The sequence below is a fragment of the Pteronotus mesoamericanus genome, unplaced genomic scaffold (genome assembly GCF_021234165.1).
Source record: "Pteronotus mesoamericanus isolate MK-2021 breed Mesoamerican mustached bat unplaced genomic scaffold, CSHL_Meso_final contig_317, whole genome shotgun sequence".
NCBI lineage: Eukaryota > Metazoa > Chordata > Mammalia > Chiroptera > Mormoopidae > Pteronotus > Pteronotus mesoamericanus.
In genome coordinates, this window is record NW_026555133.1 from 336,679 (window position 1) to 355,230 (window position 18,552).

Here is an 18,552-nt window from a genome sequence, read left to right on the forward strand (position 1 = left end):
GAGGAACCTACACTATGGAACCCTAGTAAACATTGCTGTTTGTTTCCCATGGGTCAGACCTAAGGCAGGTCCTTGATCCACACTATGAGACCAGTAGGAATTCCTAAATCAGAACCTTAGGGATTGCAGGATCAATTAGAGGTGCTCATGCATTTGATTGGCAGTCTCCCATTTCTTTCCTGGGAGCTGTTTGCTCATTGAAGGAGTAGAGAGCCTCTTACAGCTTTTCAGAGGATATTCCTTCGTGCCTTTTTAGAGATCTCTTCCAATTTTCAATCTCAACCACGCACTTTTGGAAAGCCTTTAGAACATAGCTAGTTTCACGCCAGATTTGTGGGATGGTGAAGTGAAGGTGCCTACGTAATTAAGTGATACAGATAGGCACTTTTGAGGAAGCTTGTTCACACCACTGGCCGGTTAGCTCAGTTGGTTAGAGCGTGGTGCTAATAACGCCAAGGTCGCGGGTTCGATCCCCGTACGGGCCAGCTCTGTTTTTCCAAGTTTTACACCCGTGCCCCCTATCCTGAGCATACTGTTACCGGCAACATTCCGCCCAGAGCCAGTTGTTTTCTGACCGCAAAGGACAAAGGACACACTGCTTTCCAAAACTTAAATTGCTAGCTCATCCCAAACTCTGGAAGGGTGCTTCCTGGACCGAGGCGCGGGGAGCGTTCCCCGGCGACTTCTGTGTCTTCTGTTCCCTGAGGACGCATTGTTGGAGGCCGGAGGAAAAGGGAAGATCGGGATGAGGATCCCAGAAAGGCAGGGTACGAGGCGGGACGGCGAGCGAAGGGTCGATTCTGATACTAACCTGCTCTGGTGCTGGCAGTCGCCAGCCTCGTAGCCCAGGAACCACGAAACAATCAGAGGATTGTGTTTGTTGGGCAGAAGAACTAAGAAAACCCTCACATGAGGCTGTTTGCCACGTGCGTGTAGTCGTGGCCGAGTGGTTAAGGCGATGGACTAGAAATCCATTGGGGTCTCCCCGCGCAGGTTCGAATCCTGCCGACTACGTCTGCGGTTTCCAATTTTTTTCTTTCTTACCCCGCACATACCTCCTGCCCAAAGCCAGAAAATTGATGTGGTCGGTACCTAAGAAATCCTCCCGTCTCAGGAATCTTTGATTCTGGGAAGCTCCCCAACCACACACTTTTGGTGAGGCTTAAGCTCTTTGGTTTACTTCTTTCAACACTGGGGGTATCCCACGCGTGGATGTTTGACTCCAAACCTAGTCGATACGTCAAAATTAACTTTAGAAAAATTCTGAGGAAGTTGATGTAGCCAGGCTCCAGCGCTGTTTTCCTGTAGTGCGGTACCAGGAGCCACAGGAGCGACGTTGGCGCCGTGGCTTAGTTGGTTAAAGCGCCTGTCTAGTAAACAGGAGATCCTGGGTTCGAATCCCAGCGGTGCCTTTAGTTCCAACTCTCACATTACTTTTACGTTTTGTTCCTGAATCCATATCCCCTAATGGATTAAGCAACTTCTTTTATACTAGAGGACGCAAGTGTTATACAGTTTCGCAATCACAGCATCCAGATATTCTGCTAAGACTACCTGCGAATCCCGTGAAATGATCGCTCTAAAAACTTGATCTGTGACCAGGGCAGGAATCTTGAGGAGACAAACACCTTCCTTTGCCCAGCTGTCACACCCGGCTAGTGCTGGTGGCCCAGACTGAGTGGCCACTGCAAACCCCCGCGAGAGGAGCTGCCACACCGCCCAGGCCATACCGAGGATGTCCCCTAGAACCTGAGCCGGTTTGTTTTGTTTGGTTCTTCATCATTTTCTTTTTGGTTCGGGTCCTCAGAAATTATATATATATATATACACACACACACAAATATATATACATATAGATATATTTTTTAATTTAAAAAATAGGAAGGAGGGTGCATCTTTTATGTGCGTTTCCTGTACTAAGCCCTTCACATGTAGTTCTTCATTTGCCTCCACAAGCTGGTAGTCAGGGTTAGGAGCTGGCAAAGATGCCTGGCCTGGCAACGTCTGATTTCTTGCAGGAGGGCGCTGAAGGGCTAGGACTCTGTCTGCAGGGCAGGGTGGGAGCAGAAGAGTGAGCATTCTGGGTGGAGCCTCCAGACCCTTTGGAAGGGCAGGGCCCACTTGTAGAGTACTAAAGCTAGGCTGGTAAGGGTAGACGTAAATGCTGTAGAGAAGGAGGCAAGGAGCAAAAACTTAGGCCCTTGGCAGAACCTATACCTCCTTGGAAGACAGGCAGAAGGTCTAGACACCATTCCTTGGCCTGGGAACCACTGTAAGATGTCTGAGCAAAAGTGTTGACTTGAAGGAATCGTTGTGTGATGGTAAATGATCAAGTAAATGATGCAGCACCACTGAGACCAGGTTTTTGCCAAGCAGTGGGCTGCACACTGTGCATAAACAAATAAAGAAGGCACAGCCCCTTTTCTCAAAGTGCTCATAGGGAAGAAGACACAGTCACATCACAATGTGAAGGTGGTGTGAGAACATGGAGAACAGAAGTGGCCTCTGATTGGGCCTGAGAGTGAAGATTAGCCAGGGGAGGCTTTCTGGAGGAGATAAGCTAAGTCTTAGAGACCACGTGGAAATTTGCCATATGTTCTATTAAATAACTAGTGTACTATGTAACGATCACTGTTCTAGGCCCTGGGGATACAGCAGGAACAAAAAACAAAAGCGTTTTAAAACTTAAATTATATAATATGCTCGATAAATGCTACATATAAGAACAGTACTGGGATCACAGAGTATGGAGTGAGGGGTGGGGGCGCTGGTTACAGAAATGTCAAAGGCTTGCACCACAGCAGCTGTAGGAGAGATGGAGAGGAGGGGGTGAATTCGAGAAACGTTTATTATAAGAAAACAATAGGACTCAGTGACTGATAGAATGTGTAGTCTGAAGAAGAAAAAATTCAGGATGATGCCAGGGTTCTAAGTTTAGGAAAGTGCTGGAGGTGGGGGGTTGCTACCATCGCAGATTCACCAAAAATAGCATTTCACTCTTTCCCATTCAATCTCTTTCAAACAATTGTGGCTGTTCAAAGTTATACCTTAGAACTCAATCTTTCGGTTGGTGTAAGTCTTTGACTCCTGTCAAAATGTAAAATACACGCACCACATTTTAAACAATGATCAGTTGTTTACACCTTAGTGAGGGCTTCAGGGGACCTGCGAACTCCCTGAGATTGCATGGACTTTTCCAGAAAAAGGGGCAATAGCTTTCCTCATGGATCTATAAGGGATTTAGGTGTCCATCTCTGAGAAGGTTAAGTGCCTGAGACCAGGTAAGAGAGAGGTGATGGGAAACTTGGAGGAAAGCTGGGGCAGAAGAGCGAGGAGACAGGAATTGGATAAGGGTGGGGGGAAGGAAATGCCATACGATAAGTCCTGAGCGCTTTTGTCACCCACCTGAAAGGCCTGGGACACTGACAGGAAAGGCCAGGCTGCTCTCTACTGCACTCCCCAACACTCTGGCCAGAGACACCTACAAAAGAAAAAGCAAAAAGCTGAATCCTTCATTGAAGTTCGCCCCCACCAAAGGATCTGTGGGTCGGTATTTAGGAAGGGCCTGGACCACAAATTACAAGACTGGGTTATGGAACAAGATGATTCAGCCCAGATATGCTGCCAGGGTATCGAGTATCAGACATGTCAAAACCCTGCTGGGAAGACTACCCGGAGCTGGTAACGAGCTGAGGAAAGGTAGATCGCAGGACCTGCAGCTGAACCTCCAGGTCCTGCCAGGACTCTGGGCAGCCCCCAGGTGAGACCATGGCAAGCGCATTAAGCAGTCAGTGTCTACTGGCTTTGAACCACGCCAAGCAGGCACTTACCTTCTGGAAGTCTTAGGTGGCAGGTAAGAGTGTCTCCTTTCTGGTCATCATAGGAGAGAACTGGAGTGTGCAGGCTAGGCGGGAGAGAGTAGGGTAATCTGATTTTAGAGGCGGGAAGTCCTGGGACCGGCAGCGCTGGAAGGGGTATTAGGCGTCAGGGAGAGTCCTGGTCGCAGGGCCAGGTGCCCCGGCCCACTCACGCAAGCTGGAAAGCTGATTCCCCTACCCCACCTCGCCAGCCACTCCTCTCAGTGACGCCTCCTCCGTGGGTCGTCTTGGCCCCAGGAATTATTCCACTACCACGCAGTAGGGGAAAACAGTGGGTTACTAAAGGGTCTAGCCTGGGGCTGGTCCTGCCCATTACTCCAGGAGGATGGACAGATGCAGGAAGAGAAAAAGGGGTTGGTGTTCACCTAGGGATTTCAGGGCTCGTGAACTGTCCCCAACCAGGCAACTCCATCTCTGTTTTCAGAGCCCTGCGCCGGGGCTCTGGGTCTAAGGACAGCGGGCGGAGGCGGGAATAGTCAAGACCCCAAGTTAAGAATAGTCAAGAATGGCAGCGAGACAGGGACTGCTGGGAGCGGGAACTCGGGTGCTCACGGCAGCCCTGAAGGGCTGCGCAGGAGTGAAACCGAACCCACTCTCTTCCACGTCCTCGGTGTTACTTCCTGGGAAGAGCCAGAGTTCGCGGACCGCGGGCGGAGAGAGATACCCAGACCCCGGTATCAGAGTGTTCGGCGTTGGGGTGGCGGGTTCTTGAGCACTCCTCAGGGCGGTTCCGCCGAGACTTGTGGCCCCAGAACTGAAGCAAGCCTAGTGCGACCTCTAAAGGTGTCCGCAGTGAGCACTTCGCGCGGGCTCGTTGGTCTAGGGGTATGATTCTCGCTTCGGGTGCGAGAGGTCCCGGGTTCAAATCCCGGACGAGCCCTACTTTGAATTTTGCGAATACTAGGGTACTCCTAGGTACTTGGTACAATACTTGAACGTACTTGGTACTGGTTCGGCCCAAGAACGGAAATGCAGCGAGCACTTTTCTTCTGAGTGTACACACCGGTGGCAGGAAGAAGCTCGCGGTACGGAGTCCTTCTTGACGTGCCAAGAAGCGGGCTTGATCGGACAATACACACTGTCTGCTCCGCTCCTCTCTGCTCGGTGTACCTTTACCGCCGCCATAGCTTGCTTTCGGCTCGATTGAAGCCTCTCAACCTACAGCTGCGGATGACAGTAGAAAGGGGTGGGGCCTACTCAGGGGTGTTTTGGAGAGAACCTAGGGACTCAGAACTCAGGTGTCTGCAGCCTTGGAGGCCTCTGTCTCGGTCGCTCCTGCTCGTATCCGTCCTTCTGGGGATTCGCCCTCAGTTGTGGTTTAGAACAGCGGTCCCCAGCCTTTTGGGCAGCAGGAACCGGTTTTTCGACGGACTGGCGGGATAGGAATGGAGGAGGGCGAGGAACGGGAGGCGGAGCTCAGGCGGGGATGGGTCAGGGGGCGGAGCTCAAGGAAGCTTCCTTTGCGGCCGAGTTCCTAACAGGCCACCGACCGGTACCGGTCTGTGGCCGGGGGTTTGTGGATCTCTAGTTTAGAAAATGCGTAAGTGTCTGGTCAATATTTCTCAGTGGTCGGAAGGACAGAATCCTCAGGAACTTCGCTTTAGCACGCTGAGCTCGGCGAAGGAATCAGATCAAGGATTTGGAAAGCGTGGCTTGCAGCGTCTTCCTCGTTAGTATAGTGGTGAGTATCCCCGCCTGTCACGCGGGAGACCGGGGTTCGATTCCCCGACGGGGAGAAGCAGAGATTTTTATTTCTTTAAATCCTATTTATTTAAGAAGCACCCATCTTCGACCCAGATATGTAGATAAAAAGAAGACAAGAAAGAAAAGAAAGGAACTCCGGGCGATCTTTGGTACTGGTGGCCGCAGGGGTTGGAGGTGGCCCGGGTTAAGTTGTGGTGGACGCTACTCCGCAGAGGAGACCGCGCGCACCGCTGCAGTCCCCGGATGCTCAAATCTTTCATTGAACGGCGTCCAATACCTGAGCGAGGGTGTGAGCGGAGGTGACCAAAGAGGGACAGCGCAGGAGAAGCCGCGCAGTGAGCCTGCCAGAGCCTGCGGTATTTGAAGAGTACGTCATCTTGCCTCCAGCACCAGCATTTCCCTGTCCTGTGATCGGTTGGGAGGGGGTGAGATGGCCAACTTTGCTGCGTATGCCTTTGTACCAGGCACCCCAGTGACTCTGTTAGGAGTTCTCAGCGTCCTATTAAATGCCATTCTTTCTTCATACTTTCTAAATGAAAGGCTTAACCTTCATGGGAAAACTGGGTGTTTGCTAAGTGTTCTAGGATCTACAGTTATGGTCGTTTATGCTCCAAAAGAAGAGATCGAGAGTTTTAATGAAATGTCCCGCATGCTCGGGGATCCAGGTTTTGTGGTCTTTGCGATACTTGTGGTCATTGTGTCTTTGATAGGAATCTTCGTGATGGACAAACATTCTCTGTACACCATCTGTTTAGAGATCGGAGCGTTTTCTGTCGCCTGTGTTTAAAGGCCTGGACATTGTTATCAAAGAGCTGTTTGCTGGGAGCCTGTGCTGCAGCATCCTCGTCACCTGGGTCTGCTGCTGAAACTCACGCTGTGTGTGAGCACGCAAATCTACTACCTGAACATAACCATAGACATATTCAACACTTACATCATGATTCCAATCTTGTAGTCTTATTTACATCAGCTTTAACTTGTTCAGCTGTTCTTTTTAAGGGGTGGCAGTATATGCCTGTTGATGGTGTCATTGGTACTTTGAGTTGCTTCTGTATAATCATTGTGGGAATATTCTTGTGGCATGCCTTTAAAGACCTCAGTTTTTAATCTAGCAAGTCTTCCTTTTTGTGCCTTTTCAAAAAGTTGAAAAAGCAATGAATGGCAATCTCACTAATATGTATGAAGTTGTTAATAATAATGAACAAAGTTTAACCTGTGGAATTGAACAGCACACTGATGGAAATATCTCCTGAAGATATGGAAATTTGACAGCTTCTTAAGAAAGATGTAATTAAAAGTTTAATCTATAATTGTTTTAAGGTGAATTTGAGCTTCAAAAAAACACACAAAATAGTATCCATTATATTTTTTAAAAGTCTTTTTTATTGATTTATAGGAAAAACTATTCTGTTTATATCATTCATACTCAGAGTAAAACTAAGATAAATATATTAATAATTTATTAAAATGTAATATAAATAGTTTGATTTAGGGTACGAACACTAGTTTTTGGATAAGGAAAAAAGTAATTCAAACTAGAGTAAAATAATGCTTCATAGGGGAACAGACATTTGTCCTATAACTTTAAGAATACATACAACCCTTGCCAGGTACCTCAGCTGCTTAGAGCGTCGTGGCAACAGGCCAAGGTTGCCCAAATGAGTGGAACAACAAATTGGTGTTTCTCTCTCAGTCTCTCTCTTGAAAAAATAAGTTTAATTACAAATTTTTAAAATGTATACAGTTTCAGTTGTGGGACAGTAATGCCATTTCAGGAATGGCAAGCGTGAGAGAAAGTTGTGGACAACTGAGGGTCCATGTCACTAATGTTATGGGAGCAAGTCTGATAGGGTGAGAACCTTTTGAAAATCAAGACTCAGGCTATAAGTTAGTATTGAAATTTGGAGGGCACTGAATATTATGCTGAGCAGTTTTACAACAGGTAATCAGACCATTTTTTACCCAGATAATATTATCGTATCTGCTTCAGCAAGTAATCAGTACCCACATGAAGAAAGATTTTGAGACAATTTGGGGGCAGAGGATAACATTTTTAATAATCTAAATGAGTAGACATGAGTATCTATAGCAGTGAAGAGGGAAGCAAGATAATCAGAAGGGCTTTTCAGAGGTAGTATATTTATGGGATTTGGTTAAAGATGTACTATGAGGTTTGGAAACATGGGGAAATTGAATATTGCTATCATAGTTTTATTTCTGCTTTATTGAAAGTACATTGATATCATCAACTGGGAGAAATATCAAAAAAGAAGAAGCGAGTTTTAGGGAAAGGATGGAAGTTTTGTTAGAGATAAAATTTAACTCTGAATAGAGTAGACATTGTTGTCACTTAGTTTCTTGCTCCTATGATGGAAATGGAGAAAATTGTCACAGGGGGATGATAGGATAGAGAAAGGAGTATTGTACTTTCATCTTTGAGAAACACCTACATTTAAGATATTTCTATTGTCTATTGGAGGAAAAGCTCAGTCACTGAAGAAAGCAAAAACAAAAAAAATTTTTACTACATTAAGAGAAGAATTAGGAAAATAAAGTGCAATGAAAATAAAATGAACATAATTTTAAGGAGGAGGAATTTTATGGCCAAATGATACAGATAGTGTACTTTGAAACAATGACAAATAATCTAGTGTTGTGAAATTCCATCCAAATAAAGGAAATTGTATAACAGGTTTGACTTGATATTTAAAGAAAATCTAGTGGTGTACATGTTAAATTAAAATGCTATATATAATTTCCTATTTAAATAACGAAAAAAAAAAGGAGAGGAGTATCAATAGTTCATCTTGACTCTTGAGCTCACATTTTAAATTTCTAGTTTATGTCTTACTTCGAGTAACTTGCATTGTGGCTAAATTGGCCATTATTTTCTCCACTCAGTGTGTTTATCAGTCATTATTCTCATCTTTCCGTAGGTTTAGTAGATGTGTTCGTGGACCATAAATTTAAAAACACAGATGGGCAGCAGCACAAAACTGATGCAGCTCGTGTAATCCGGCAGCCAGGCCTGGCCTGCTGCTGGGTATTTTCTCTCTGGCATAAATGCACGTTTCCAGTCTCAGCTTGAAATTGAGCAAGCAGCTTTTCGCCCACAGTCACGCGCGGTCCTGGGCCTACGCTCGGCACCAGCCAGGGAGCTGAGACTAGGTTTTTCAATTCCTTTCGTCTCCCCTCTTTTGTGACTGTGGTTTGACAAGGCTATCGACGCGGAGCCTGCAATCCCCGGCAGATTACAGCTCGCTCATTTGGGTGGGAAGGTGTGAGGAGGCCGTCAAACCCGAGTCTTGGACAGCTGGACACCTTAAGCAACGCTCTTACTCGTGGCACTGGGGCCCAGCTGAGAGGAAGTGGGGGGTAAAAAGTATTTGTTTTAGAAAGAAAAGACCGCTTGCGTTGGCCGGGAATCGAACCCGGGTCAACTGCTTGGAAGGCAGCTATGCTCACCACTATACCACCAACGCCGACGGATATGTGGGTTTTCCTGAATGACTTAAGACTTCCACAGGTTGCTATGGTTGCGGCCCGTGTAAAGTGGTCTTCGCGTTGAACTGGGGTCCAGTGAAGGGTGGATATGAATAAGGCTGAGAGAGCAGCAACACCTGTTGTCTTCAGAGCACGCGCCTGTGAGAGGCTCGACTCCATCACCGTTAGTGCGCTCGTTACCCCATGAGAGACTGTGTGGTTATACCCAGTCTACAGACGAGAAACCTAAGTAAAGGGAAGCTAGGTAAAGGGGTTTTTCTAAGTCACACTGGCAGAGCCGGGATTAAATCTAAAATTTACCTAGGGTGCCAGAACTACAGCGACATGGTAACGGCTTCATGATACCCAGAAATAAATACCGAGACATAAAATCGCTTCTGTGTTGTGTGAGATCAATATGTCCCAAAGTTTAAAAATTGGGCTTTAAACCATCTGTTTCTTAAGCACAATTTGTCCGGAGTAGAAAGCTTAACTCCTTTGTCCGCGCACATCTAGCTCGGAGAACTAGCCTAACAAAATTTTAGGGGAGGGGCTTGAGGGTAAAATTCCGCTCCCTATTGTTTACCACGTGTCTGTTCTTGCTACCTGCACACACGCGCACACACACACACACACACACACGGCCCTCTACTGATGGCTTTCACATCACAGAGTAAACCAACTGCAGGTGGATATTTTGCCCAGCCATCCACCACTAGAAGCAGCTGCTTTGCTTGGGTAATAGCAGTATTCCTCTTGTCCAGTTTATACAAAAATGTAAAATTATGGACTTCTGGTTGATGGAGGCATAGGAAAACATGTCTTGCCTCCACGCACAACTGTAGCAAAAAATACAACTGGACTACAAAACAAATGTCACCCAGAATTGTCAGAAAATCGAGCTGTGTGGAAGTCCGACAACCAAAGATTTAAACAAGCCACATTTATCCAGATGAGTAGGAGAGGTAGAGTCACTGGGAGGGGCGGAGACCAAACGGTCATCCCACAACCACATCTGGAGGATAAAAAATGGGAGGGATACCTTGGGAGCGAGGAATCCCAGCCCCAGTCCAGGCCACCCAGCCCATGGTTCCAGCACCAGGAAGATGGGTCCCCATGGCTTCTGGCCATGACAAACCGGTGGGGGTTGGGGTGGTGGAAGAAACTGTGGGATTCTCAAGAGATTTCTTTTAAAGGGCCCGCAAGTACTCATGCACACCCACCCCCTCCGGGATTTGCACCAGGACAACAGCAGGAAGGTCACCAGGGGCATATGGGGAGAAAGTGAAGTACAAGTGCAAGTCCCCAGGGAACAGCTTCCTCCCAGACAAAACTCCAGAGCCCAGGCAGCAGCATTGTCTCTTCTGAGAGCCCTCCCCGACGCAGAACAACAGAGCAGTGATGCAGGCCGCCCTGCCCTGGCAATTACCTAAGGCTCTGCCCCATACAACTTTACAGGTGTGCTTCTCTACAATAGGCCACACTACTAAGACAGGGAGTCAAAGCAGCTCTACCTAATATACAGAAATAAATATAGGGAAGCTACCAAATTGAGGAGACAAAGAAATATGACCCAAATGAAAGAACAGAACAAAACTCCAGAAAAAGAACTAAATGAAATGGAGATAATCAACCTATCAGATGCACAGTTCAAAACACTGGTTATCAGGATGCTCCAGGAACTCAGCGGATATGTGAACGGCATGAAAAAGAACCAGGCAGAAGTGAAGGCTGCATTAAGTGAAACAAAGAAAAATCTACAGGTAACCAACAGTGGAGGTGATGAAGCCAACAATCAAATCAACAATTTGGCACATAAGGAAGGAAAAAGCATTCAATCAGAACAGCAGGATGAAAAAAGAATTCAAAAAAGTGAGGATGGGCTTAGGAACCCCTGGGACATCTTTAAGTGTGCCAACATCAGAATCACAGGGGTGCTAGAAGGAGAAGAGGAAGACCAAGAAATTTAAAACTTATTTTAAAAATAATGAAAGAAAACTTCCTTAATTTGGTGAAGGAAATAGACATGCAAGTCCAGGAGGCACAGAGAGTCCCAAACAAGATGGACCCAAAGAGGACCACCCCAAGACACATCATAATTAAAATGCCAAAGGTTAAAGATAAAGAATCTTATAAGTAGCAAGAGAAAAGCAGAAAAGGAGTTCCCATAAGACTGTCAGCTGATTTCTTAAAAGAAACTTTGCAGGCCAGAAGGGACTGACAAGAAGTATTCAAAGTGATAAAAAGAAAGGACCTGTAACCTAGATAACTCCATCCAGCAAAGCTATCATTTAGAATGGAAGGGCAGATAAAGTGCTTCCCAGAAAGGTAAAGCTAAAGGAGTTCATCATCACCAAGCCATTATTATATGAAATGCTAAAGGGAATTATATAAGAAAAAGAAGAAGATCAAAATGATGAACATTAAAATGGCAATAAATTCTCAACTATCAATAATCGAATCCAAATAACTAAGCAAACAAGCAGACGAGAACAGAGTTATACATATGGAGATCATTTGGAGGGTTATCAGTTGAGAGGGGGAAGGGGAAGAATGGGGGCAAAGGTGCAGGGATTCAGAAGCACACATTGGTGGTACAAAACAGACCGGGGGATGTTAAGAACAGTAGAGGTAATGCAGTCGCCGAAGAACGTATATACATGACCCATGGACTAAGGCGGGGGGCGGATTGGTGGAAGGAATGGGGATACCGAGGGCAGGGGGCAAAGGGAAATAATTGGGACAACCATAATAGCAGAATCAATTAAATATGTTTAAAAGAAAAAATATATAAAACTATGTAATTAAAGGACCTACTGCAGATCAAAAATACTCAGGGGAGGAAAGCTACAATTTTGCTGACGTGGACTATGTAGTTAGGCCTACAATGGTTGCAGGATTGTGTCTGTATTGGACATGTACAAATCTTTTTCTTGTCACTATTTCCTACTGTATAGGATTTGATACTACCTGCAGTTTCAGGCATCCACTGGGGGATAGTTTTGGAACCAACGCTGGTGGGTAAGGAGGGCTACTATATTAAACAATCTTCTAAAGGTAGACATTTTGGTTGTCTGGTTGCCTGCACATTTTTTTTCTTATTATTTATGTTACTATGAGCATCTTTGTTCATTCTTATTTCTTTGCCTCTTCTGAATTAGATACGTGACATAAATTCCTGAAACTCCAGTTCCAGGGTTAAAGGTTCTCCATAACTGTACGGCTGCGTGTATCGCTGTCCAAAAGGCTGTTTCCTTTTCAAGCAAAAGCAATCTTTCTCTTTTTTTTCTTTTTAAATTAATAATTTTTCCTCTTAGCACCTTTTTATAGCCACAATGTCGGTCCAAAATTTCTTTTTCTGTTTTAGCCATCTCTGCTATTCTCTCCATGCCAACCTGAAATAGAACGAAAGGGTGTTAAATACAAATGCTACCTTATGAGAACTTCTCAGCAGTCACTAGAAGCCCAGACCCACATGCATTACAGCCGCTTCCAGTATATTGGAAAAACAAAAAGAAAAAAATCCAGCCCACAGACCTTGTCTTTCTCAGTGGGAAATTTCTTCCTTGCCACCTCTTTCCTTAACTACCTGCGCCTCTGTTAGTGTAATAGGCTTGAACTGCTGGCGAGGAATTGCGGTCACCTGCACTAGCAGACACCCTCCCGACTAGGCTGGAGTCCGTGCCTCATCCTCCCCTCTGCTCCACTCCCTGGCCCAGTCCCCACTTTCTGCCACCCTGAGAGGTCACTGCGTCATGTGTGCCAAGATGGAGACAATCACCTAGCCATTTTTGCAGAAGTTGTGTGCTGGAATTGAGAAGTACTGATGATGATTTAGCAAGGCAACAGCCCAGATTTCTGGAGACCTGAAGAGGAAGGTGTGTGAGGCAGGCGGCTGACAGGCAGAAACCGGAGCACCTTGCTGCCCGTCCACACCAGAGCACTTTGCCTGACTTAATTATGTTATAAGGAGATACAAAACAGTAAGTTTCTAATTCTATCTTTCCTTCTACAGTTATTAGCTGCCATCGGTTCACAAAGAAGATCCTTTTCTCATCCACTGGGACCAGTTGACTTATTAATCATAATAGTAATTAACATGGAGGGTTTACCATGTGCTACACACTGTGCTGCGTTCTTTAGCGACCCTACTTTGTGTAATGATGATGGCAACCAGCAAGGATGCCACTATGCCCACTTTAGAGCTGACGCGCAGAAGAATTGAGCATTTTGCCAAGCAACACCGATTGCAAGTGAAAGGGCTAGAGGCAGCCCTGTAACACCCAAGCCTGTGGTCTCACTGCTACATCCAGCTGTATGCTGTTCCCCGAAAGCTCATCTGAAGAGTGACTACAGAAGGTCAGGGGCCCTGGGGAGGGAAGGATAACTGTAAAGTGTGGTTTACAGTCCAGAAGAGCTCTGGGTATTTTAGGGATTGAATATTGCTGTTCTACAGACCAAATCCAGCCCACAGACTTGTTTGGTGACTTATTTGCCAACATTAGCAACTCAGTAAATTTTACACGTAAATCCAGATTTCTAGTTTCTCTTTAGAAATGGAAACACCTACCCTGGCCAGTGTGGCTCAGTGGATTGAACTCTGAATTATGAAAATAAGGGTCTCCAGTTCAATTTCCAGTTGGGGCATGTGCCTGGGTTGCAGGCCAGGTCCCCTGCAGGGGGCATGTGAGAAGCAACCACACATTAATGTTTTTCTACCTCTCCCTCCCTTCCCCTCTCTCTAAAAATAAATAAATAAAATCTTTTTAAAAAATGGAAAGTCTGTCTGTACTTAGGCTACACTTTCATATACTAACAATCAACTAGGGCCGAGTATTCCCTTTGCCATTCAGGCATGTACTTTGCCACACTTGCCACCAATCCCTGTTGTCATCTCAACACTGAAGCTGAGCTTCAGTTGTTTTACTCATGCCTTGCCTAAATGTACCATTCTTGCACATTTTCTAACCTGGTATTCAGAAAAGGGCTGGGTTTTTTGTAAAGAGAGCACACTAAATTCCCATCCTAGCCCCTTTTGCTTCAAATACACAGTGCTGATAGAAAAAAAAAATATTTTAAAATAGTGAAATAAAAGGCCATAACCAGGCTTAGGGAAAAAACAAAACAATTCAGTGCCACAAATGCCAGGTCTTGAATGGAGATGATGGTACAGACATGCAGGGCTCCGGGCCTGCAAGTGGGCAGCAGCAGCTGGGTTAAAGCCCTGTAGGGAAATAGGGACTGATTAGGAACAGGGACCTGGGACCAGAGCTGCAATGATATCGCTGAACCAGAAAAGGGGGCTGTAAAAACTGCCAGCTCCCTTCCTGGAGCCACAGGCCCAAAAAGGCAGGAGGACTAGGATGTGGCTGTAAGACCAGAAATGGAACCAATTTGCCCTCTCCTCAGGGACTGTTGTTGAGATGTCTTCAATATCACAGTGGGGCAGGGGCCGCAAAATGCCATTCTAAGAACCTGAATTTTAACAGGGAGCAAGGAAGCAAGGTGACAGCAACAGACAAATTGTAGGTCAGGGAGGGGTGAACACAACGAAAAAGAGAGAACACAAAATAAAAGCAAAAAGATGTCCCACCCAAGATGCAAGATGAAGTTGCAAACGAAAATCCCCAAACATGAAAAAAGATCATGCTGTTTGACCTGGGGCTGATCAAGAGAGCCTGGATGCAGGAGGGTAGCCACGTCTTGCCCTGCCCGTTTAGCTGCAGTGCTGCCCCAGGTTTGCCTTAAGGGAGGCAACTTAGTGGAGAAACGTTGCGGGTATTGGCCAGGCTCTCCCAACGAGCTCCTTCTGAACACTTCTGAATCTACTGCTCGCTACTGGAAGGGCCTTATTGGCTGATGCTGAGAACTTATATCTTGAAATTTCTTTTTAGGATATTCCATTATCAAAAATAAAAGGGACTGACCTCTGTGCCTCACGCACATTGTATATCCCAGACATCCTGCCCTGGTGTTTGGAACACAACACAGTTCTGACCCTTCCTAGTCTGTGATAAGTTAGCCCTGGCAGGACAGTGAGGACCCGCCCTCTCTTTGGGCAGAGCAGACACTTCCAAGTGTTACTTGGCCAGTAGCCAAAATTCATACCTAACAAGAACTGGGAAGTGAAAAGTAAAGCAGATGGAAAGGAAAAAAGAGTTAATCAGCGGAAATTGCTAATTTTCATCATTATAAACCTGGGGAATACCTGCAGAAGAGTGGGTTTAGAGTGTGCCTGACCAAGGAGACCACAGCATGGTTTTGGATGGGGCTGCATTTGTGACTGAGTATTCATGGGTATAGATTGGTGGCATTCAAACTGTGGTCCACAGATTTTTGCTGCACCATGAACTGTTTATTTCAGGTACAGAATAAGCATAGGATTTGAGAGTATTTTAAAACTCAAGCGGTATTTGTCAGAGTACTCTTATATATGTTAATTATAACAAAAGAAGTGAGCTTGTAATTTTTGGTTTTTTAGATTGTATTTTTCAAATAATTCATTTTCATTGTATTTTGTAAAAGTATGTCTGTAATAGATTGAAAAAAATCAAGACTGTTTCTCCCCCACAGATTGTTTGAGAAGCATTGGAGTAAATAACAGATTTTGTTCACTAACTGCAACAGGCAGCTGATAGTTGCCTAGCTGATAAAAGTTTTTGGTTGTTTTACAAAAAATGCAAATCCAGATTCTATGCAGACCCATCAAATACTGTGGAAAGGTCAACTATCTTCTGACATAATATACAAGCAATAATTTAAAAACTCCAGGGGACAGAGGTACTGTATTGAATCTACCAGACATATTGTACCCATGAACTATGTCCCATGATAGGTTCCAGAAAAGTCTCCCTTCACTAGATCCTGAGGAATAAAGTATATTGCAAGTGATAGAATTTTTATAAAGCTTTTCATTGGCTAGAATCTCTTTGCCAAATATTTGATAAAGGCGCTGCAATTGAAATGGGCTCTCTGATCTTGGAAAGTGGGATTGACCTTCAGTGAAAACCTCCAGAAGCAAAATGATTTTTCACAAATGGCAGCAGGGTGGCCATGATCCTCAAATCCCTACAGATATGTCATCATGCACAGATTTATGACTTTTTAAATTAATCATGGGTTCCCCAGAATGAAACTTTAGGTGACTCTGGTACACACCTATTTCTACCACCACACCCCCTTGCTGCTTTAACTGTTGTGGCTGGAAGAGAGAGTCACTTTACCAGCCTCCTTGCGGTAGTCATGTGACACAATTCTAGTCCAAGAGAAATCTATTGGGTACTTCTAGCAAGTCTTGAGTTTTTCCTGATAAAAGAGACAAAGACAGCTGGCAGCCACCTTGCAATCATAAGGGAAGTGTTAGGAGAATTACAGGATGATCCAGATCTCTAACACTGTTCAGTTCCTAGAACAACTACCTACTTTTTAAATTTCTTGTTATGTAAGAAAAATAGTCTCTATTGTATATTCCATTGTTAACTGAGTTTTCTGTTGCTTACAACCAAAAACATTATGAACTGATCTAGATAAGGACTTATTTGATTTATATTTGCTTGAATCATATGAAATTTGTATTTTTTGTAGGTCAAAATGGTTGACTATCAGCAGTTTCGCGTCATTCTCAGGCGGCTTCCTTCAGGAGCACCAGCAGCACCAATGCTGCTGTGTGATTCCTTGTCCATTTCCAGTAGGACAAAAAGACTTTCTGCCCAACATTCTAGAGCATTCTAAAATTCCCACTAAGCGGTCCCCTTAGGTCACATGCTTATCCCTGAATTAATGACCATGATCCTGGATGATCCTGGGTGAAAACGTGATGACTGGTGTAAATCAAACAGGATCCACTCCTGGACCTAGGATTGAGGTCAACTTCCTTCTCCCAAAAACTCTAGGTACTTTTACGAAGTGGGAATCACTCAGAGAATGGACGCTGGCTAGATAACCACAATGTCTGCTGCTAAAGGTCTTCATCAAGTTGGGTATTTTGAGTTGGCAGCAACAGAAACAACACAGAATGGGGAGACAGACAAATTAGGGCGTTATTATCGAAAGAAAGAAGGGTGGACAGGCAACACTACTTACAAATATCCACTAGTTATTTCATAGACGGTCCCAAAATGTATTTATTTAACCCGATAATGAAATTCAAGGTCGGAAAGAGCAGAGAAAAAGGGAGCCTGGCAGGAAGGCGAAAAGTGAGAGTGGGCGCCAAAAAGGTGGCCTTCATCAGGAGACATGCGGAGAAAGGTCTGCTGGTGGGATATTCCTATCAGGAATGTGAGCGAAGACTTTAAAAAACAAAATAGTAATGACAAGAATAAACGCACAAGGAAACGAACACACAGTGTAACAGAATAAAGAGTCCAGAGATAGATCAATATTTACGATGACTTCATATATCAAGGGTAGCATTTAAATTCCACTAGGAATGGTGCTGTTTGCTTAACAAATGGTGCTGGCATAACTGGCTCTCCACCTGGCAGAAAACGAAGTTAGACCCCAGTTCATACTACACAAGGATACATTCCAGTTATATTAAAGATATAAATATATATATATTTTAAAAAGGACATGAGAATACTTGGTTGGGGAATAAGGGAAACCTTTCTAACCCAGAACCCTTCCTTGCGGCAGCTCTCATTCCGCACCTTCCATTGGGCCCCCGAGGTTTACGTCATGGGATATCCAGCCAATGAGAATTGAGCATGGACGCGCGCTCGGCCAATAGGGCCAGGGCGGGAGATTTGAAAGGACCTCGGCGGGGGCGCGGCCAGGAAGATTCAGTCGTTTGCCAGCGCCCAGGAGGTTGGCTGTGCCACGGACCTCAGGTGAGCTGACCTTTCGCGCCGGGAGAGGGCAGGTGATCAGGCAGGTCGGGGGTCCGTTGGACGGGCCCGCCCGCACACTGTCCGGCTGCTGTGTGCTCAAGGCTAGAGAGAGTGTCCTGGAAAAGGGTGGGGCGTGTAGTAGAGCAGGAGCGTCGGGGCCAGTGCCCGGGTGAGCCCTGATGCGGTCAACTTGTTGACTTGCTCCGTTTCACCAGCCCCAGGCAATCGCTTTCAGCTAAATCGGTCCGACCCTTCCCTTTTTCGCTCCCCCTTTTTCTTGCTTCTCACGGCTCTGTTTCCCTTCTTTGCTCAGCTCTCCTCCCCCTTCCCCTCTAAGGATGACTCAGAAGGAGAACGCCTACCCCTGGCCCTACGGCCGGCAAACGGTAAGGGCTTTCCCACTTACCTTCCCCCAACCCGCCTGGTGAGTTCCGGCTTGGAGATTTGAGGTCCTGCAGAGGGCGATATTCTAAGTACTTTCTTCTCCCTTATTCTCCAAGAGTTTGCAGGCAGAGCTTGGTCTGGTTATTTGCAGCAGCATCCTGCCAAGTGTTGCCAACTTGAATCTGCCAGCCTGGGAGGACCTCCGCAGGGCTGAACCTACTTGTTGTGTACAAATGATAACTGAGACTGAGCAAGCAGGCTCCGTGAATGACTGG

General features: G+C 45.6%; 6 non-coding genes and 1 pseudogene across 6 annotated transcripts; 6 read left to right on the forward strand and 1 right to left on the reverse strand.

Moving 5' to 3' along the window:
- The first annotated feature begins 411 nt into the window (after window positions 1–411).
- On the forward strand, window positions 412–485 carry TRNAI-AAU (transfer RNA isoleucine (anticodon AAU)). Its single transcript has one exon. It is a non-coding gene; the product is annotated as a tRNA-Ile (tRNA).
- Window positions 486–932: 447 nt separating this feature from the next.
- TRNAS-AGA (transfer RNA serine (anticodon AGA)) lies at window positions 933–1,014 on the forward strand. Its single transcript has one exon. It is a non-coding gene; the product is annotated as a tRNA-Ser (tRNA).
- Window positions 1,015–1,338: 324 nt separating this feature from the next.
- TRNAT-AGU (transfer RNA threonine (anticodon AGU)) lies at window positions 1,339–1,412 on the forward strand. The gene has a single exon. It is a non-coding gene; the product is annotated as a tRNA-Thr (tRNA).
- A 3,274-nt stretch (window positions 1,413–4,686) lies between these two features.
- TRNAP-CGG (transfer RNA proline (anticodon CGG)) lies at window positions 4,687–4,758 on the forward strand. Its single transcript has one exon. It is a non-coding gene; the product is annotated as a tRNA-Pro (tRNA).
- A 784-nt stretch (window positions 4,759–5,542) lies between these two features.
- Window positions 5,543–5,614, forward strand: TRNAD-GUC (transfer RNA aspartic acid (anticodon GUC)). Its single transcript has one exon. It is a non-coding gene; the product is annotated as a tRNA-Asp (tRNA).
- Window positions 5,615–5,825: 211 nt separating this feature from the next.
- LOC129072245 (magnesium transporter NIPA2-like) lies at window positions 5,826–6,862 on the forward strand (annotated as a pseudogene).
- Window positions 6,863–8,992: 2,130 nt separating this feature from the next.
- Window positions 8,993–9,064, reverse strand: TRNAG-UCC (transfer RNA glycine (anticodon UCC)). The gene has a single exon. It is a non-coding gene; the product is annotated as a tRNA-Gly (tRNA).
- Between the last annotated feature and the right edge of the window lie 9,488 nt (window positions 9,065–18,552).